The sequence below is a fragment of the Colobus angolensis genome, unplaced genomic scaffold, assembly GCF_000951035.1.
Source record: "Colobus angolensis palliatus isolate OR3802 unplaced genomic scaffold, Cang.pa_1.0 Scaffold202, whole genome shotgun sequence".
Lineage (NCBI taxonomy): Eukaryota > Metazoa > Chordata > Mammalia > Primates > Cercopithecidae > Colobus > Colobus angolensis.
This window is the reverse complement of record NW_012115178.1, coordinates 2,805,483-2,828,293: the sequence shown is the minus strand read 5'-3', so window position 1 is coordinate 2,828,293 and position 22,811 is coordinate 2,805,483. Positions and strand designations below refer to the sequence as shown.

General features: G+C 36.7%; 1 protein-coding gene across 2 annotated transcripts in view; it reads right to left on the bottom strand.

Moving 5' to 3' along the window:
- Positions 1-20,563, bottom strand: part of G2E3 (G2/M-phase specific E3 ubiquitin protein ligase) — a 60,644-nt gene extending 40,081 nt beyond the window's left edge. Inside the window, exon 1 of one of the 2 annotated variants that reach the window (XM_011941843.1) lies at positions 20,414-20,563. The gene's annotated coding sequence lies outside the window, so the exon portion shown is untranslated. The remainder of the gene's footprint in view (positions 1-20,413) is intronic. The other variant, XM_011941844.1, reaches the window with a different exon arrangement.
- Positions 20,564-22,811: the final 2,248 nt, after the last annotated feature.

Sequence of the window (22,811 nt, the reverse complement as noted above, 5' to 3'; positions counted from 1 at the left end):
GAATGGCGTAAACCCGGGAGGCGGAGCTTACGGTGAGCTGAGATCCGGCCACTGCACTCCAGCCTGGGAGACAGAGCCAGACTCCGTCTCAAAAAAAATAAAAATAAAAAATAAAAAAAAAGAGTTGGGGAACATTTTTAAAATTAAAGGGAATGTTTTTTAGTTGTCAAAACAATTACGATGACCACTGGTATTTAGTGGAAAGAGGCCAGGATTACAGGACATCTTGCAATGCACCAAACAATCCTACACAACAAACAATAGTGTAGACTTTCAAATTTCCATCTGGACATTCAAGTAGGTTAAAAAAAACCTATTTGTAAGTATCTTAACCTAGAACCTAAGCCCATTTTACATATTAACAAATTATATTTCCAGAACTACAACTCCTATGTCAATCAAGGAAATTTCTATTTAATTTTTATTCAAAGCTTTAGCCAGAATTGTTCATCATTTAGGAAAAAAGAAAAAAACCATCGTCAACAGCAATGCCATTCATATTTATGCAGCCTATAAAACAATCCTTTGGCTGGGTGCAGTGGCTCACACCTGTAGTCCCAGCACTTTGGGAGGCTGAAGCGGGTGGATCACCTGAGGTCAGGAGTTCGAGACCAGCCTGGCTAACACGGTGAAACCCCGTTTCTACTTAAAATACAAAAAGTTAGCAGGGCATGGTGGCACGCGCCTGTAATCCCAGCTACTCGGAAGGCTGAGGCAGGAGAATTGCTTGAACTCGGGAGGTGGAGGTTGCAGTGAGCCAAGATCGCATCATTACACTCTAGCTTTGGCAACAAGAGTGAAACTCTGTCTCAAAAACAACAACAAAAAACAAAAACAATCCTTGATTAGTCTATACCATATTTGTGGCTGTTGCATTTGCCAGGATTCTATACAGGACTGCAGGCACCTGACTATCTCATTACCTCTTCTAGTACAGTGGTGCTCAACCATTTACATACTGAAAGACATTGGTCTGTCCCTATCTCTTCACTCCCCACTAGTTAAACAAATAAAAATACTTACAATCATTACTGAAATATAACTTTTTTCCAAAAGATCAAAGAAAGGAAGACCAACATCTTAATAACATTAACATTTCACTTTACCAAGGGTATATGAACATTTCTAGCGCACTAGAAATGTTAATGAAATTTAAGTATAATGTATGTGCAATCTCTCGGTATTTCAGTGGAAAAGAATAAACATCTTAATGCCACTAGGTAAATATAACCTCATTTATAGTTGCAAAAACCAGTTCTCAGAAAGGTTAAACACCTGTCCAAGGTCAAGGAGTTAGTTGGTAGGAATACACTAATCCATAGCTGAGTGACTGCAGGTTACACCATGGCATTTCACATGAAAATAATGATAAGAACACAAAAAATAATACAGAATATTATATATCAAAGAGTGAAAACCACAAATAAAAACTGTTATCAGATTTCATCAAATCTAAGACACCACAAAATGTAGGACACAGATTATTTTATGAAGACTGATTAACCAAATTAAACTGATACAATGCTTCCTTACAATTAGAATTTATATTTCATACTGACTGTAAAAAGTGTTTCGGATTTAAACATAGATTCGCTCATACGCATTTCCGTGCTTTCCTAAAAAGTCATAGTCCAAATTTCTTAAATGGCTTTGATTCTAAGCCTTCAATTTTTTTTATTCCTTACAAAATCATATTCTATGCCATCAAGATTGGTATTCTTAAAAGAATGTATAAAACAACTAAGAGCCCAGTTTTAAGGGGGCTTTGGAGTTAAGTAGGTCTAGACTACTATTTTTCCTAGCTCCACTCCACAACTATTAATGTAGGGTTAAAGGAACACTCCTTTACTGTCTCTTGGATTTTTTTTTCTTTCTCTTCTTTCTTTTAGAGGCACTAGTAATTCTCTACAGGTATATGATAGGGCTTTTGATGTTTATACATTCTCAAACAATAACTACAGAACTGCCTTAAGTGAACAAATTGATTGAGGATCACAAGCTATAGAACATCATTTTAAACATGCTGATACATCTAAGACCAGTTCTCAATAAAACTCAGAAACAGATCCATATTTTTCCAGTCATTTTCAACAAAGACACCAAAGCAATTCAACGAGGGAAAATAAAATCTTTTAAACAAATGGTACTAGAAAAACTGAATATCCATATGAAAAGAAGTGTGTGTGTAGAAGGGGTGAGTCCATCTTAAAATTGATAAAATATAATAGGAAGATAAAATGCCTCCTCTTAAAGGACTTCTCTACAATTCAACCTTTGGTGATGAATTCAATGTATCATAAATCAATCTATATACATGGATGTATTGCAGAAAATTCCATAAACACATAATAGTACTTCACTTAGAATAAACATAAAAAGTTTAATTTATAAAGGATGTTTTAGTCATTCGACAACACAGATTTACATCTACACTGTCATTCAACCTAGACACCACAAAATGTAGGGCATTTAAATTTTACCTAAATGCTATCCTTCTCCAAAATCCTGTATGAAATCTACTGTAACTCCATTTGGTAAGAAGCCCTGTGGTTCCTCTCCTTTGCACTCTCTCTCACTGGAGTGGGTCAATAAATTTAATTTTATCAGACTACTCGTTTATCTCTGGTGGTGTTAGGCTGACTGGGCTAGGATGAGACAAAGAATAACACAAACGGCACAAAATGAACAATTAATGAATCTAGATAAAGGATATATAGGAGTTCCTTATGCTATTCTTACAACTTTTCTCCAAGCTTGAAATTATAACAATATCAAGTTACCTAAAAGTTGAATATTCTAAAGTAAATCCACAATTCATACTTTTGATCAGTTCACATTAGCCTTCTTCCTAATCCCTAGTATGTGGAATATAACTTTTGTTCCTAACTATGAAGATCACTTTATTTCAAACAAGTCTCTAAAACAAAACCTTAGCAAAAAATACTATTCACGTATTTTAGAGTTGAATTTTATAATTTGTTTTAGATGTTTTCCTTCAAGAATATGAATTTTAAGACTTCCCAAGTAGAATTTAAAAAAATGATATCTAGGTGTATATTTCAATAACAGTCCAAGTCTTAATAACAGATTGGGCTTTAGAAACAAAATAAAACCATTCCCTTCCCTGGAAAATCAACAATTTAATTAATACCTTCTGTCAAAAAGTATTCTGAGTGTCCTCCACTGCTTACCTCTACTTGATCAGTCAGTGATACACTTTCATACTTCTTCTTTCAAAAGGTAGGGCCTGCCTCTCTCCTTGATTGTAGATGTGCTTAATGCCTGCTAACTTGCTTCAACCAAAAAGACTGTGGCAGAAATGACAATGTCATAAAAGGCATTGTGACTTCCTCCTCACTATCATGGATCACATGCTATGGAGGAAGACAGCTGCCATGTCATAAAAATGGCACACACCATGGAGACATCCAGTTGGTAAGGAATGGAGGCATTCTACCTTCTGTCACGTGAATAAACCATGTTAGAAGTGAATCCTCCAACCCCAATCAAGCCTTCATACGACTGCAATTTGGCTAACAGCCTGAGAGCAACTTCATACAAGACCCTAAACCAGAACCACACAGCAAAGCAACTCCCAAATCCCCGATCAACAGAAACTATCAGTAATTAAATGTTTATTATTTAAAACCAGCAAGTTCTGGAGTTATCTGGAGTTATTTGTTACATGACAAGGATAACTAATACAAAAAAGTAAGTCAAATTCCTTCTCATTCCAGTCGGAATTTATTCAAATGGCTAACATTTGAATAAATAAACAGATCCTAACCACCCAACTTCTTTCCTTTTTTTTTTTTTTTTTTTTTTTTGAGACAGAGTCTCACTCTGCTGCCAGGCTGGAGTGCAGTGACACAATCTCGGCTTACTGCAACCTCCGCCTCCTGGGTTCAAGTGATTGTTCTGCCTTAGCCTCCCAAGTAGCTGGGACTACAGGCGTGCCCCACCACACCCAGCTAATTTTTATATTTTTAGTAGAGACAGGGTTTCACCATGTTGGCCAGGATGGTCTCAGTCTCTTGACCTCATCATCTGCCTGCTTCAGCCTCCCAAAGTGCTGGGATTACAGGCGTGAGCCCCTGTGCCTGGCCCCATCCAACATTTTCTAAAGTGCCTAATCTTACTGAAAAAGGTGACATTGAATATACAGAAAACATGCTGGAATCAGCCACTTGAAAGAGAAATAGATTGATTTTTTTAATCTAGCATTTTTAAGAAATGAACATTCTTGCTATAGAAATGACTTGATTTAAATCACTAATCAGAAAGGTTCAACTTAGTCTGTGCATTGCATTATTCGATGTACTCTAAATTCTTTCTCTTTACAACTCAGAAATGTTGTCTTTGGATGTCCTATACACAGCAAAGAATTAATTTTTCTGATTCAGCACTGCATAATAAAACATGATGCTTGTCAGATGCATAGTTTGCAAATATTTTCTCCTCTTCTGTAAGTTGTCTGTTTACTCTGTTGGTAGTTTCTTTTGCTGTGCAGAAACTCTTAAGTTTAACTAGATCCCACTTGTCAACTTTTGCGTTTGTTACAATTGGTTTTGGAGTCCTTGTCATGAAATCTTTGCTCATTCCTATGTCCAGGATGATACTGCCTAGGTTGTCTTCCAGGGTTTTATAGTTTTGGGTCTTACATTTAAGTCTTTAATCCATCTTGAGTTGGTTTTTGTGCATCGTGTTAGGAAGGGGTCCAGCTTCAATCTTCTGCATATGGCTAGCCAGTTATCCCAGCACCATTTAATAAACAGGGAGTCTTTTCCCTATTGCTTGTCTATTGTCAGTTTTGTCAAAGATCAGATGGTCGTAGATGTGCGGTCTCATTTCTGGGCTCTCTATTGTGTTCCACTGGTCTATGTGCCTGTTTCTGTACCAGTACTACACTGTTTTGGTTATTGTAGCCTTGTAGTATGGTTTGAAGATGGGTAATGTGATGCCTCCAGCTTTGTTCTTTTTGCTTAGGATTGCCTTGGCTATTTGCGCTCTTTTTTGGTTCCACATGAATTTTAAAATAGCTTTTTCTAGTTTTGTGAAGGATGTTATTGGTAGTTTGATAGGAATAGCAGTGAATCTGTACATTGTTCTGGGCAGTATAGCCATTTTAATGGTATTGATTCTTCCTATCCATGAGCATGGGATGTTTTTCCATTTGTTTGTGTTTTCTCTGATTTCTTTGAGCAGTGCTTTGTAATTCTCACTGTAGAGATCTTTCACCTCCCTTGTTAGCTGTATTCCTAGGTATTTCATTCTTTCTGCAGCCACTGTGAATGGGATTGCCTTTCTGATTTGGCTCTAGGTTTGGCTGTTTCTGGTGTATAGGAATGCTAGTGATTTTTATATGCTGATTTTGCATCCTGCAACTTTGCTGAAGTTGTTTATCAGCTCGAAAAGCTTTTGGGCCAAGACTAAGGGGTTTTCTAGATACAGAATCATGTCATTTGCGGAGATAGTTTGACTTCCTCTCTTCCTGTTTGGATGCCCTTTATTTCTTTCTCTTGCCTGATTGCTCTGGCTAGGACTCCCAACACTATCTTGAAGTGGTGAGAGAGAATATCCTTGTCTTGTGTCGGTTTTCAAGAGGAATGCTTCTAGCTTTTGCCCATTCAGTATAATGTTGGCTATGGGTCTCTCACAGATGGCTCTCATTATTTTGAGGCATGTTCCTTCAATACTTAGTTTATTGAGAGTTTTTAACACGAAGGGGTGTTGAATTTCATCAAAAGCATTTATAAGGAACTTTAATTTACAAGAGAAAAACAACACCATTAAAAAGTGGCCAAAGGATATAAGCAGATACTTCTCAAAAGAAGACATACACGTGGCCAACAAGCATATGAAAAAAAGCTCAACATCACTAATCATTAGAGAAATGCAAATCAAAACCACAATGAGATACCATTTCACACCAGTCAGAATGGCTACTATCACAAAGTCAAAAAAATAACAGATGCGGGTAAGGTTGTGGAGAAAAGGAAACACTTATACGCTGTTGGTGGGAGTGTAAATTAGTTCAACCACTGTGGAAAGCAGTATGGCAATTCCTCAAAGAGCTAAAAGCAGAACTACCATTTTACAAAACAATCTCATTACTGGGTATATAGCCAAGGGACTATAAATCATTCTACCATAAAGATATATGCACACGAATGTTTACTGCACCACTATTCACAATAGCAAAGACATGGAATCAGCATAAATGCTCATCAATGACAGAACGGATAAAGAAAATGTGGTACAAATACACCATAAAATGTTGCGCAGCCATAAAAAAGAGTAAGATCATGTCTTTTGCAGGAACATGGATGGAGCCCGAGGCTATCATCCTTAGAACAGTAACACAGGAACAAAAAACCAAATGCCGCATGTTATCACTTGTAAGTGGGAGCTACATGTTAAGAACTCATGAACATAAAGAAGGAAACAAGAGACACTGGCGTCTACCTGATGCAGGAGGGTGGGAGGAGGGCGAGGAGCAGAAAAGATAACTATTGGCTATTGGGATTAAAACCTGGATGATGAAATAGTATGTGCAACAAATCCCTGTGACATGTTGTTTACCTATGTAACAAACCTTCACATGTACCCCCAAACGTAAAAAAAAATGAACTGTATTTTATTTACTACAAATGCATGAAGGATCCTGGTCTGTATCCTGCACTGGGGAATAAAACTGCTCCAAAGGATGTCATTGAGGCAACTGACCAAATCAATATATTATTGAAAGTATTGTATTTATGCTAAGTTTCCTGAAATTGGTATCCATACTTAGGTTATTTAGTAGACTATCGCTGTTCTTAGGCAATACTGAAGTATTAAGCGGTAGGGGGACCAGATATATGCAACCTACTCTCCAACGGTTCAGAAAAGGGAAAGTACATGCAAATGTACAACACTGCAGAATGATAAAGTGAATGTGGAAAATAATAAAAAGTGGTTAATCTAGGTAAGGGCATATGTAGTTCTTTGTACTTTTCTTGCAACTTTCCTGTAACTTTAGAATTATTTCAAAATAAAAAAGGTTTAAAAATAATTGAATTAAAAGTAATATAAAACATTCCCAAAAATTTCAAGATCAAGACTAACCCAGTGTGATGGTTAATTTTATGTGTTATCTTTACCAGGCCACAGGATGCCCAGATAACTGGTTAAATTTACATCTGGATGTGTCTGTGAGAGTGTTTCTGGAAAAGATCAGCATTTGAACTGGTGAACTAAGTAAAGCAGATGGCCATCCCCAGTGTGGGTAGACATTAGCTAGTCCACTGAGGGCCTGAATAAAACCAGAAGGCAGAAAAAGGTTAAATTTGCTCTCTGACTGCTTGAATTAGGACATCAATCTTCCATCCTTGGTGTTCCTGGTTTTCAGGACTTCGTATCGGAACTGGCACCTATACCATCAGCTCGTTGGCTCCAGACATTCAAACTACACTGCAGGACTTTCCTGTCTCCAGTTTGCAGCCAATGGGGCTGTTCACACTACATAATCATGTGAGTCAGTACCTTATAAATTAATCCTTCCCTCTCCTTCTCTACACACACACACACACACACACACACACAAATGTATATCCTATTGTTTCTGTTTCTCTGGAGAACTGTGACTAATACACCCATGCTACCTCGGGATAGATAGTTAATACACTTTAGGTGCTCCTACAAATTTGGAGACAAAAAAAATACTCTTAAAGATTTGTTAGTTATTTGGGTTCACAGTAACAGCAAAGATAAAATTAGAAGAAAGACATGGAATGGTAGAGGTTAAAAGCTATTAGATTTTTTTTTCATGAATCAATTACTCACATTCTAGGAAATATATATATCTCAAAAATGTACATAAAAGCCAGGCACAGTGGTATGTACCTGTAGTCCCAGCTACTTGAGAGGGTGAAGCAGGAGGATTGCTTGAGCCCAGGAATTTGAGTTCACCTTGAGCAATACAGTGAGACCTCCATGAAAAAAAAAAAAAGTACATAAAACATCAATATGATCTTCAATATTTTTTAACTATAAATTATTACAAAAAGTAGCATAGTATAGTAGAAAGAGCATTGAAGGTATGAAGTTTAGATTTTCCTTCGTGTTCTATGTATTTTTTCCTGAGACCTCAGCCTTAATTTTATCATCCCTCAAGCTAGAAGCTAATTACAGGTTATTGTATGAATTAGAAGCAACACATAAATGCCACGAGAGTACTTGGCAAATTTAGTCAATCATCAGTAGTTTTTCTTTCAATTAAAAAAAAAGAATACTATATCTTAACTGGGTTTATCTTAGAAATATAAGATTAGATATCATCTGAAAATTAAAGTAATACACCATGTTAATAAAATAAAGGGGAAAAAAGTTATCATCTCAATAGATGCAGAAAGAGCATCTGACAAAATTCAACAACCAATCATGATAAAACTGTAAAACAAACCAGAAACAGACGGGAATTTTCTCAACCTAATAAAGGGCATCTACAAATGTGCATTAATTTCCACATTGTACTGCGAAGCAATCTCAACAGATACAAAAGGGCATCTGTCAAATGTCAATATCCAATCATAACAAAACTGTAAAGCAAACTGTGGGTAAAATAAATTTTTTCAACCTAGCAAAGGGAATCCACAAATGTTCACCTTAATCTCTGATTCAACAGTGTACTCCAAGGGAAAAGAAGACAAAACTGTGAAGGATGAAGTAAAACTGTTTTCACATATGGTCATCTACATAGAAAATCCTACCAACACATTTACAAGAATAAGTGACTTTAATAAGTTCTAATGAAACAAGGCAAATTTGTATAGCAGCAAGAATTAATCAGAAAATTAGAGAACAATTCTATTCGCAATGGGTAAAAACTTAGTAAAAGATGTGCAAAAAGACTACACCCTGAAAAGCTGCAAAACATTGCTGAGAGAAATGAAAGGTTAATCTCAACCAAAATCCCCAGCAGGTTTTTTTTTTTTTTTTTTTTTTTAGAAACTGGCATGCTGATTCTAAAACCTATATAAAAATGCGAAGGCCTTGTAATAGCAAAAACGTTTTTAAAAAGAAAAAGTCAGTGGTCTCCAACTATGTGATTTCATGACTTCTTATAGAGCTATATTAATCAAGACAGACATATAGCTCAATAGAACATAAGGGAAAAGTCAGATATATAGCTCAATAGAACACCAGGGAAAGGCCAGAAATAGACCCAGACAATTGCTTTTCAACAAAGATACCAAGGTAATTCACTATATTCAAATGGTAGTCTATTCAATAAATAGTATTGATATAACTTAATGTTTTGGGCAGAGGGTGGGGGAAGAACATTGACCTCATATATTAAAACTTAATTCAAATTGGATCACAAGAAAAAAAACTTCTAAAAGAAAACACAGGGAAGATTCTTCATGATCTTGGGGTTTGGCAAAGACTTCTGAGGAAACTGAATCACAGAAAACACTGATGAATTAAACATCAAAATTAACAACTTTCTAATCAAAAGACATAGTTAAGCAAGGAAAAAGGCAAAACACAGATGGGGAATAAACATTGGCAAAACATATACCTGACAAAGGATTTATATCCATAATGTATAAAGAATGCTTACAACTCAAACAGAAGACATCACAATAAAATGAACAAAATGGACAAAAGATTTGACCAGATACTTAAAAAAAAAAAAAAAACCCAACATAGCCAACAAGCAAAAGAAAATATGAACATGACTGGTCATAAAGGAAATGCAAATTAAAATAGAAAAAAAAAACCACTACAACACCCACAAGAATACTTAAGTCTCACAAAAAATGAACTCAAAATGAATTACGGTTCTAAATACAAAATGTAAAAATACAAAATGTAAAACTATAAAATTTCTAGAAAAAACACACAGGAGAAAATTTCTGTGACTTTATGTTACATAAGATTTCTTAGATACAATACCAAAAGCACAAGACAAAAAAAGACAAACTACACTTAAAGTTAGTGTCGTCTGCTCATCAAAAGACACTGTTAAGAGAATAAGACAAGCCTCAGACTGAGAAAGTATTTGCAAATCATAATCTGATAAAGGACTTAGTTAGAGCCACAATATATTTTTTGAAAAACTCTTCAAACTCAGTAATACAGAACACATCAACAAAAATGGTGGAGCAAGGGGCTCTGCAGGTCTGTACTTCCCTAGAAACACAAAAAAACCTGGCAAAAAACTCACAATCAACAATGTCTCAACAAATAGAGAATGTCAATAAAGAAGCAGAAATGATAAAAAGGAAATAGAAATTCTGCAGCTGTAAAGTATAATAACTGAAATAATACATTCATTACAGAGGTTTAACAGTACGTTTGAGCAGGCAGGAGAAAGAATCAGTGAACTTGAAGACAGGTTAGTTGAAATTATCCAAACTGAAGAGCAGGAAGAAAAAAAATGAAAAAGAAACAGAGCCCAAGAGACAACGAGATACTATCAAGCATACCAATATATGCTTAATGGGAGTCCAAGAAGGACCACAGAAAGTGGAACAGAAAGAATGCTTGAAGAAATAATAGCCAAAACCTTCCCAAATTTCATGTAAGACTGAAATCTATACATGTAAGACTTCAATCTATACATTTTTTTAAGAAGTTCAAGATCTTTAATCAGGACAAATTCTAGGAGTTCCACATTGAGACGCAGTATAGTCCAACTGACAAAAACAAAGACCAAGAATCTTGAAAGCAGCAAGAAAGAAGTGATTAACACATACAAAATATCCCCAATAAGATTAAGAGCCAATTTCTCATTAGAAACCATAGAGTTCCAGAAGACAGTGAGACGACATATTTAAAGTGCTGAAAGATAGGAAAAAAACCCAAACCTGTCAGCAAAGAATCCTATCTGCAGCAAAACTATGTTTCAATAGTGAAGATCAGTACACATATTCACATGGGAGGCAGGCAAGTAAACAAATATTTCACACACATGCAGTGTAGTCTTATAGAGGTGGTGATATTATAACGTAATTGTGAAAGATAAATATGCTGAGCAGACAAGGCAGAAAAAGCATTCTAAGTAGAGTGTGTGCAAAGGCACAACAGCATGTGAAAGCCTGGGATGTCTGGGGCATGTCAGGAATTTCTTCTGGAAGTTGCTCTTGCTGATTCCGCCATTTGGTTGGATTATATAAATCTCCTTGGATTGGATAATCAGACAGTAATATAATCCCCCCCTTCACCAGCTGGTCCTAACCCTGACCCAGTGGGCAGCTCTTATTCCAGTCCTAGCCCCTTCCACTGACCAAGTCAGGCTCTAAATAACCAGCCCAATCCAAACTACCCTTCTTAAAGCAGGTGGCATCTTTTTTACTACAGTTCAGGTCATAAAGGCTATTCTGTCACAGCTGCCACAGGACCAGGTCTTCTCCCGTCTAAAAAAAATAAGGCCTCAGTTATATCTTAACAGGACAATGTATCTGCTACCTTATGTGACAGAGCAATTAAACTCTAAGATTCTAGACAGGACCCACGCAGAGGAACATGGTAGAAAGAACACTACACTTGAATCATACATTTTGTGTTTGAACTCCTGGCTCTGCCTTGTGTCCAATGGAGATGATAATACTTACCTATTAGGGTTCTTATACGCAAAGTAGAAGAAGTCATTCGACGGAGAGAAGGAAGGGTGAAAGGAATTCAGAAAGAGCAGAAGTTTCTGAGATCAAGAAAGACCATAAAGTTTCTAGGTCCCTAACTGTTAATGGTGGTTATCCCTGGGAAGACAGAATGGGGTAGGGGCTTTTTCTTTTAATTTCTTATAAATTTTGGCATTGTTTGAATTTTTTTTACAATGAACATAATTTTGTACTTAAAATTTATTTGGTACATATATTATACCTCAATAAAAAGTTTCTTAAAAGTTTACATTATATTCTCTGGAAAATCATCCAGGAGACAGATAAGAATGGCTGTTTCTCAGGTCTGGTAGACCTGGGGTCTAAGGTGAAAGGGAATCTTTTAGTAGATCTACTAGAGATGCTAATGGGACACCAGACAGTAACTCAAAGTCATATGAGGGAATAAAAACACCAGTAAAGGTAACTACAGAAGTAAATATATAAGCCAGTAGTATTATTGCACTTTTGGTAATTCTCTTTTTTCTATATGATTTAAAAGAAAAACACGTAAAATAAATATAAAGCAATGTTATTGGGCACATTATGTATAAATGTAAAATGAGCAAAAAATATAAAAATGTAATTTGACACAGTAACATTTAGGAAGAAGGATGAGATAAACAGAAGGGTAATTTTTGTACACTATGAAAGCTAAGTGGGTACTAATTCAAACTAGGTTGTTATAAGTTTAAGATATTAATTGTAATCCCCAAGATAGCCACTAAGAATATAACTAAAAAATATGTGCAGAAAAGGTAATGAGAAGGGAATAAAAATGGTACACTATACAAATCAAGTCAACAAAAGGCAATAATGAAGGACATGAGGAACAGAAAACATATGACATAAAGAAAACAAATACTAAAATGGCAGAAATCCTTCTTTAACAGTAATTAAATGTAAATGAATTACACTCTTCAATTAAAAGGCAAAGGTTGACAGAATGAATTTTTTAAAAATCCATACATACACTATCTACTAGAGTCAAGCTATAGATCACAAAACACAAATAGATGGAAAGTAAAAGGACAGAATAAGATACTTCATACAAACAGTAATCAAAAGTAAGCTTGGGTGTTTATACTAATATCAGACAAAATAGGTTTTAAGTTGAAGATTGTTAAAGGACTCAAAGGACATTAAAGACTGACTAAAAAGCTCAATCCATTAAGACATGACAATTATAGAAGACATGACAATTATAAACACAAACCCACCTAATAAGAGCCCCAAAATATATGCGGCAAAATTTGACAGAAATGAAAGGAGAAATAGTTTAGACTTAACAGACATATACACCCTACAACAACAGAATGAAACATTCTTCTCAAATGCACATGGAACAATATCCATGGACAAACATACGTTAGACCACAAAATAATACATTTTACAAGACTGAAATCACACAAAATATCTTCTCCAATGACTACAGAATGAAACCAGAAATCAGTAAGAAAAGGAAAACTGGAAAATTGAGAAACATATGCAGATTAAATAACATAACTTTAAATAGACAAAATGTCAAAAAAGAAATCACAAGGGAAATTAGAAAATACTTAGAGACAAATAAAATCAAGCCCCCAAAACAATGTCTCAACTTTTTGCCCAAAGAAACTAGAAAAAGACCAAACTAAACCCAAAGCTAGCAGAAGGAATGAAATAATTTAGAGTCCAGATAACGTAATAAAAAATTTTTAAATTGAGAATCAATGAAATAAAAATTTCTTGAAAAGATCGACAAAATTGAAAATGTTTAGTTAGATGATCCAGAGAAAAAAGAAGACTCAAATTACTAAATCAGAAGAAATCAAAGCGGGACACTGCTACAGACCTAATAGAAATAAAAAGAATTAAATGGGACTATTATGAACAATTGTACGCTAAGAAGTTAGTTAACAAATTAAAACAATAGGTTAAATAAACAAAAGTGACAAGAAGAAATAGAAAATTTCAACAAATCTACAAACAAGGGATTGAATCACTAATGAAAAACTTCCCAACAAATAAAAGTCCTAGCCCAGATGGGTTCACTGGTGAACCCTATTAAACCTTTTTTTTTGTATCCCCCCCGAGACGGAGTCTCACTCTGTCGCCCAGGCTGGAGTATAGTGGCGCTATCTCGACTCACTGCAACCTCCACATCCCGGGTTAAAGCAATTCTCCTGCCTCAGTCTCCCGAGTAGCTGAAACCCTACTAAACCTTTAAAGAAATATTGGCACCCATTCTTTCTCAAACCCCTCCAAAAGATATGAGGACACTTCCTAACTCATTTTATGAAGCCACCAATACCCTGATACCAAAGCCAGAAAAAGACATCACAGAAAACTACAAGCCAATATCTCTTATGAACATAGATGCATATATCCTTAACAAACTGCCAGCAAACTGAATTCTGATAAAGAAAATTTTGTGCCACAACTAAGTGAGATTTATCCCAGAAATGCAAACGTGGTTCAACATATGGAAATCAATCAATATAATATAGCATTTTAATTGAGAAAAAGGAAAAGGTCACATGCTCATCTCAATAGATGCAGAAAAAGCATCTGACAAAATACAATACTCGATGATACACTCAAACATTTAGGAATATAAGGGAACTTCCTCAGCATCTATGGAAAAACCTGTAATTAACAAAATTACTGGTGAAAGACTGCACACTTTCCACCTAAGATCTGTAACAAAACAAAGACACACACTTCCACCACTTCTACTCAACACTGAACCAGAAGGTCTATTCAGAATAATAAAGCAAGAAAGCCAGAAGTAACTCTATTCAAAGAAGGCATGATCTTACATGTAGAATTTCCTAGAGAATTCACAAAAAACTGTTAGAGCTACTAAACGAATTCAGCTAAGTTACAGGATGCAAGATCAACACACAAATATCAGTTGTATTTCTATACAACAATGAATGATTCAAAAAGGAAATTAAGTAAACAAATCCAGTTACAATAGCATAAAAATTACTTAGTAATAAATTTAACCCTGGTGGTGCAAGATTTGTGCACTGAAAACTACAAAACAGTGCTGAAAGAAATTAAAGAACCCTAAATAAATGAAAAGGCATTTTGCATCCATGGGTTGAAAAACTGTATCATTAAGATGGTTATACTCCCCAAAGCAATTTATAGATTTAATACAATTCCTGTCAAAATCCCAATGGCCTTTTTTCAAGGAATGGAAAAGTTAAGCCTAAACTGCAAGGAATCCTGAATAGTCAAAATGATCCCCAAAAAGAAAAAGCTGGAGGATTCAAATTTTCCAATTCCAAACTTACTACAAATCCACAGTAATCAAGACAATGTGGTACTGTACTGGCACAAGGACAGACATACACATCAATGGAAAAGAAGAAACAGTCAATAAATAAACTCACATTCTCTATAGTAAACTGATTTTCAATAAGGGTGCCAAGACCACTAACTGGGAAGAAAACAGTCTCTTCAACAAATGGTGCTGGGACGACCAGATAACTACGTAAAAAGGAATGAAGCTGGCCGGGTGTGGTGGCTCACGCCTGTAATCCCAGCACTTTGGGAGGCCGAGGCAGGCAGATCACGAGCTCAGGAGATCGAGACCATCCTGGCTAACGTGGTGAAACCCAGTCTCTACTAAAAATACAAAAAAACTAGCCGGGTGTGAAAAAAAAAAAAAAAAAAGGAATGAAGTTGAACCCCTACCTCACACGCATTAAAAAAAATCAACTCGAGGTCGGGCGCGGTGGCTCAAGCCTGTAATCCCAGCACTTTGGGAGGCCGAGACGGGCGGATCACGAGGTCAGGAGATCGAGACCATCCTGGTTAACACGGTGAAACACCGTCTCTACTAAAAAATACAAAAAACTAGCCGGGCGAGGTGGCGGGCGCCTGTAGTCCCAGCTACTCTGGAGGCTGAGGCAGGAGAATGGCGTAAACCTGGGAGGCGGAGCTTGCAGTGAGCTGAGATCTGGCCACTGCACTCCAGCCTGGGCGACAGAGCAAGACTCCGTCTCAAAAAAAAAAAAAAAAATCAACTCGAAATGGATCAAGACCTAAATGTAAAAGACGGAACTATAAATCTCTTAAATGAAAATCTAGGGGTAAATTTTCATGACCTTGTATTTGGCAATGGTTTCTGAGATATGACAACAAAAGCACAAGAACAAGAAAACAATAAATTGAACTTTACCAAAATATAAAACTTATGCATCTAATGACAATCTACAGAATGGGAAAAAATATTCAGAAATCATATAACCTGATAAGGGTCTAGTACCTAGAATACATTAGAAACTCTTACAATGCGACAATAAAAAGACAAGTAATCCAACTTAAAAATGAACAAAATATCTGAATAGACGGTTCTCCAAAGAAAATATTCAAATGGCCAACAAGCACATGAAAAAACGCTCATTATATTAGTGATAGGTAAATCAAAGCCACAATGAGATACCACTCCACGTCCACTACGGTAGCTATAATTATTATTTTTACAAACTAAAATAGTAAGTGTTAACAATGATATGGAGAAATTAGAACCCTTACATATTGCTAGTGGGAAAGTGAAATGATGCAGCAAGGATGGAAAACAGTTTGGCAATTCCACAACACATTAAACAAGACTACCGTATCACCCAGCAATTCCACTAGGTATATAACCAAAAGAATTGAAATGCTTCAATTCAAACAAAAACTTGCATACATATATTCATAGCAGCACTATTCACAAAAGATATCACAAAGGTCAATACTTTATTTGTGACAACTAAAAACTGTAACAATGGTATATGGATAAAACAAACTGTGGTATATTCATACAAGAGAATACATTTACTAAAACTCATTGCACTATACCCCTAAAATGGGTGACTTTTATTGCATACAAATTGTATACCAGATACTTGTTTAAAAGTTAACAATTTTTATTTAAAACAAAAAGGTAAGTGTAAGATAAAAAGCAGTGGCTGGGCACGGTGGCTCACGCCTGTAATCTCAGCACTTTGGGAAGCCTAGGCGGGCAGATCACTTGAGGTCAGGAATTTGAGACCAACCTGACCAACATGGCGAAACCCTGCCTCTACTAAAATCACAAAAATTAGCTGGGCGTGGTGGTGGCTGCCTGTAACCCACTACTCGGGAGGGTGAGACAGGAGAATCACTGGAACTGGGGAGGCGGAGGTTGCAGTGAGTCAAGATTGCACCACTGCATTCCAGCCTGGGCAACAGAGTGAGACTCCGTATCACTCACTCACACACACAGACACACACACACACACACACACACACACACACACACACGCAAGCAACAAAGTTACAAGTTTACATTAAGTTATAAATATATAATTAGTCCTCAGGAAACAGGTGTCATCCTCCCCTACCTTGCCCCACCCTGCCACCCACTGGCTCCATATGTCCATTTTCATGTTTCTTCATGATTCCACTGTCATAGCAACACATAAGACCTTTCCAGCTTGGCTTCCAACAGTCTTGTGATATGCCAACTCTAAAATCAAGAAATCACATGAATGGTCTAGCCTGCATCAGATAGGCAGCTCCAATATAAATACCTGTACCACTTTTGTTGGGGAAGTGGTATGGGATGGGCTTTATGTTCCTTAGACCAACCCTACCCACTGGTCATGAGAATGATGTCCCTACATTGTTGGACAGGTGTTTAAAGAAAAGCTGTGGGCAAGGAGATTAGGTAACTGTCTTAACTGTTCAAACTGAAAAGGCAAAGTTTTCTGTTTTTTAATTCCTAACATTTTGAATTAAGATACTTCTTATTACACCTAACATATACCACTCTTATAATTAAAAAAAAAAAAAAAACTGTACCAAGAGGAAGTTAAGTATTTTAAAAACACATTTTAAAAGTTACTAAATCTTTTGGTGCCTCAGTTTCTTCATCTTAATATAGAGATAATAAAATAGTTGTGAGGATTAAGTGAGAAAATATGCATAAAGCATTTTAAATTCATGAATATTAACAAACATTGCTCCTGATTTTTTCCCACTTGAAATGTCTTCTGAGCCTATAATTTCAATACTTATTTTTCCATATTAAGTTTATAAACCATATGCTATCACTAAAATCTCTACTAAACTACAAAGAATTATATGCTATAATCTCAGAAAAAAGCCACGCCTTAAAAAAAAAAAAAAGCAACAACTGTTTTCGGTCATTAACCCAAGACAAAATGTGTTAAATTGTTAAAATAATAAGTACTCACTAACATACACAGTTTTAGAGTATCATGACACTCACTGTTCTGCACTGTGCACTGTAGACATAAAAATTAAAAGGACAAGGGCAGTCTTGCACTATATATTTATAAGCAAATTGCACCGACGACGAAGAAGCATGGCCTGGAGAAGTCTTTAAACCCATTTGAGTAAAATCTTATGGGGAAATAAAAAGGCCAATGGCTAAATATGTATAAAAAGGCCAATGGCTAAATATGTAAAAATATGTAGTAAGAGATAGATTTGGAGGATTCTAGTAGTATTGATGGAACATCAGCAGGTTGGAAGAGAGTGGCATAATATTATGAAGATGGTCCTTGGGAAGAGAAGTTGGTACCAGACTCCGAAGGGCTCTGTAAATAAAAAGGAAAGCTAAGAAATTTGAATTATATATGGTAGACAATGGGAAGCCATCAGAGATTTTTATGGAGCAACATCTGGAGGGAGACTGAAGAGAGGCAAGAAATACTACTTTTTTAAAAAAGCATAAACTTTTGAGTTAAATCTGATTTCTGACTTCAGTTCCAATGCGTTATTAGTTGTGTGAGAACAAATTACTGAGCCACTCTTAGCCTGTTTTCTTATTTAAAGATAACTACTTCAGCGATATTGTAAAGATTAATCAATGTATGTGATGCGGTTTTTACAGTTTAGTAACTCAATGTAATTGAAGACTTATGTATCATTTGCTATGTGGCACACACTATTCTAAGGTCTTTGTATATATTAACTCATTCAACCCTCACAATAAATCTACAAAGTAGGTAACCCTATTATATGGTAAAGGGAAATAAAGCACAGAGAGGTTAAATAGCTTGCTAAGGGTCACCTAGCTATCCAGTGGTGGAGATGGGCTTCAAACCAAGGCAATCTGGCCCCAGTTCCAGGTCTTTAATCAACACATTATAAGGCCTCTCCAGGAAAGATCAAATCAGTGTTTTTAAAACTCACAGAATTTTCTAACCTTTCAGTTAAATATGCAGACTCTTCAATGTCATCCTCCAGACCTACTGATTCAGAATCTGAGATCTGGAGTGCAGGAATCAGTATGGAACAAATCCTTCAAGGTAATGTATACACAATAAATCTGAAACTCACTTATTTAAGAAAGAGCAAAAATTCAATGAAAATAATACAGGTAGAAAAAAAAGAAAGAGATTAGGATATAGCAATCAATTTTTAAAAATTACCATTTGTTGACAGCACATATGAATTGAACAGAAAGGCTTAGAGAAGTATAGCCAATGTCTTTGTTACAAAGACACTATATGAAAACTGCTCATATTTTAACTATCCTAAACACCGCGTATTTACATCTATTCTTCCTGGCTAACACTTAAAACAAAAGTTCAATAGCAGGAAGAATGGGTGTGCTGGAATAGCCAGCACTGGAGGAAGGAATGTCTTTATTCTGATTATTATAAAGTCCTACTTTTTAAAAAAAAATTTATACATTTACATGGTACAATATCCTGGTTTTAAAATCTTAAGAGGAACTTAAAATATCTTTTCGTATTCAGCTACACAAAACTGACGATTTTTAATAAAGATATAAAACTTGTACACATTTAAAGTTCCCATTTACAGTTTACATTTATGGCACACTTTTATGACCATTCCAGAAGGCATGACTTTACTACTGGGTTAGACAGAGTTCCATATTTCAGGTAGTTCATCAGTAAAAAATAAAAAAGCCCAAAATAATAAAACCCAAAGAAAACAGATGCTCAAAGCATTAGTGGAGTACTTCCAAAAAGACTCCATAATAACCCAGTTGGCCAATGAATGAGGGAGGCGAAAAGGCAGGGCGGTGGAACTAAACCTTATCCCTATTGTTTGCAAACTAAGACCCTAGAGAATCACTACCGCTGTTACTATAGCCGGTTTAAATGAGCAAGAGTCTTGGATTTTTGCGGTACATGAAAAATGTCAACTGTGAAAGAAAAATATCCGGGTTTTAAATACAAAGGATACTCGAATTTCAGTTTAAATGCCACCCAGGCATTTCAAAGACTGTCACTTCCCTGCAGTCCAGAGTTAATCAAGGTTTTCCGGGTATCTCTCTTAGTAGGAACTCGGAGCCACGTAGAGCATCTTTTCATTCTAAACCTGCCCCAATCTTCCATCTTTCATAAAAAGAGATTTGTTTAAACGTGGCAACGCTTTCACAATGAGATTTAACGACTGTTGAAGCTTCAGCATTCGAGTCCAATTGGTGGATATAATAAACTACGGGTTAAAAAAAAGCCATGGAGGATGCGTATAAACAAGGTTTACTCGTGGGGGACCAGCAGGGCCTCCGAATCCTCAACACTGAGGGCTGGCTGGTGTGCGCAACAGTCGAGAGCGCTGACCAGCAAACGCCCCCAGTGCCCCGAATACCCAAAGTCTCCAGGCCCGGACCCAGCACCAGACGTCCCCCAAACCACTGCGAGGCCCCTGCTGCGCCGTCCGGCCTCCTGACACCCTGTCCCACCCCACGGTCCCGCTTCTCACTCTGGAACGCTCTGCGTCTTCCCGTTCGCCATTTACTCACCAAGGCGAGCTGGGCAGAAGTTCCAGAGCGTCAGTGCCACTTTTCCCGGCCCGCTCTGCGTCGCCGCACGCCGATAGCGAGCAGCCACATTCAACGGCCCACAGGATTCAAATTCGCCCACTTCCGCTCGCAAACCCGGAAAGAGCGATCAGCACCGCCCCCGGGGGCGGAACCCTAGGAGGCGCTGGTTGTGTGGAAGGGCTGTTGCGCTCCCGCCGTGCTGCCCGGTGGTAACCTGGCTGTGTCGCCTTGGGTTGTTTGTTTTGTCTGGTCTCTCTCTCTTTTTGGGCTCTGAGAAACTCTGCGCGCGGGGTCGTTGTTTCCGCCTATTTGCTCTTGAGGGAATCCTCTTGTTTCCGAAATGGACAGAGATGTGCTGAAGTTTCGTCACCTTCGAGGAATGGGGCTAATGAAAACACGAACCGAGCCGGGAGGGTTTTATCTTTCCCTTCATCCTCGAGGAAACAGCAGCAGCAGCAAGAAGGAAAACAAACAAACCCTCCAAATACTTAGGGCAGCCTTTCCTGGGCCTCTTCAGTCCTATCCCGGCACAGTCAGGGCTTTTAATTTCTTTCTGTCCCTGGTTTGGGGAAAACAAAAAGCCAAGTTCACCCGTATTCAGCCAAAAGTTCAAAATAAATGGTCTGACCAATTCCTGGTCTCAAATAAACTATTTGATGGTAAGTGTTAGAAGGCAATAAATTTTATTTCCCCCCTCTGATAAGGGCTCACTTTACGAGATTATTAAGTATTGTCCCCTGAGATTATTGAAACAACAGTATCTTTTCCTTTATCGAGGACAACAGTATATCTTTCATCCAAAACCTCTTAAGCTTCTGAAGAGACATCTATCTGGAAACTTTCAGAAACTAAAGGAAGGACTGGAAATGCTAGAGGGTGAAGGGCACTAAATAACTCTGACCTTTGTGGCTGTGATTGATGCTGCCACCAGATCATCCTCACATCTAATAGCATTGAATTACCTAACGGATCAGTACAAACCGAACCATGACAGCATACCTTTAGCCTTTGTCAAAAATGTAGTTTGAAAGGTTTACTAGATTTCTGGGAACCTGCACAGGGGGTGTGGAAACCATTAACTGATGTACTGTTTTTAACAGTGGAAGATAGAAAAGAACCTGTGTCTACAAATAAGGGGTTATATACATGTAAGTTATGATACTTTAGCATCTAATATACTGACACTGTGGGCACTAAAAGTAATGAAGTAGATCAACAGGTACTGAAATGAAATATTGAAAAAAGTTTAAGGACTGTAATATCCTTTGAAAGTGTATGTGTGTATATGGTTACAAAGTTTGGGGATGGATGCATAAGCTGTAAACATCTCTGGGAACGGGACTGGTAAATAGGAGTAGGAAGAGATGGAGAACTTTTACCTTTCACTTTATCACCAGTTGTATTTTTAAGATAATAAGTTTTTAATTTCACAAGTTTGTTCTTTAAGGAAGATTGTTAGAAACTGAATACATTCTAGATACAAAATCAGGTTTAATAAGCGTATAAATTTCTAATGTTTAGATAGTCTATGTCCATTCATTCATTCAGCAGTTCTTTCTACAATTACATATAATGATTTGACCACATATTTTATCATTCATGATATATTGTATTATTTTGTTCCACATATCTAATATGACCCCGTTAAATATATTGCTCCTTGAAGTTTCTTGAAGGCAGAAACTATGTCATATATTTTCCTATGTCTTTCATAATTCTTGGCACCTTCCCACCATTAAGTCATCCTTCACAGGAGTTAAATTCTCAAGTTGACCTGTACACAAAAGTTAAAAATGCCCTGGAAAAGTCACCCAAAAGATTATACATATATCTTACTTTCTTTATACAACTCCATGGGCAAGGTTTTTTTTTTTTTATAATTAGTTTGTCGCCTGAGTTCTCCTTGGTCAGTCCTTCTCTACAACCCTTAATGAATTCTTCAATTTCTTCCACTAAAATGTTGTCAAAGTCATTATCACCCAGCAGCCTGGCCATCACTTGGAATAATGAGATTCAGTTCTCATCAGTGGTGGAGAGCCCTGTAAAGTCATTCACATTTTTTTCCCATAAGATTAGCCAGGCTTAATTGTATTGTCTAGGGCTGGTGTTCACTGAGTGGCCTATCTGGTTATTTGTACTATTTAAAATGTTGTTCTTTTTTTTCACCCAGAGTGAGTATAGGTGATTTTGAATACAAACAATATTCAAGTAATGTTACAGCATTTTGTGAACAAAAAAGATCTTCAATAAACACCCACTGACTAAATCAAAGAGCCTGAGTAAATACAACTTACGGACTTTTGAAAGAAAATATTCATTGCAGGATATACTTGAATCTAACAAACCCGGCCATCAGACCAGGCATTCTGTGAGCTTA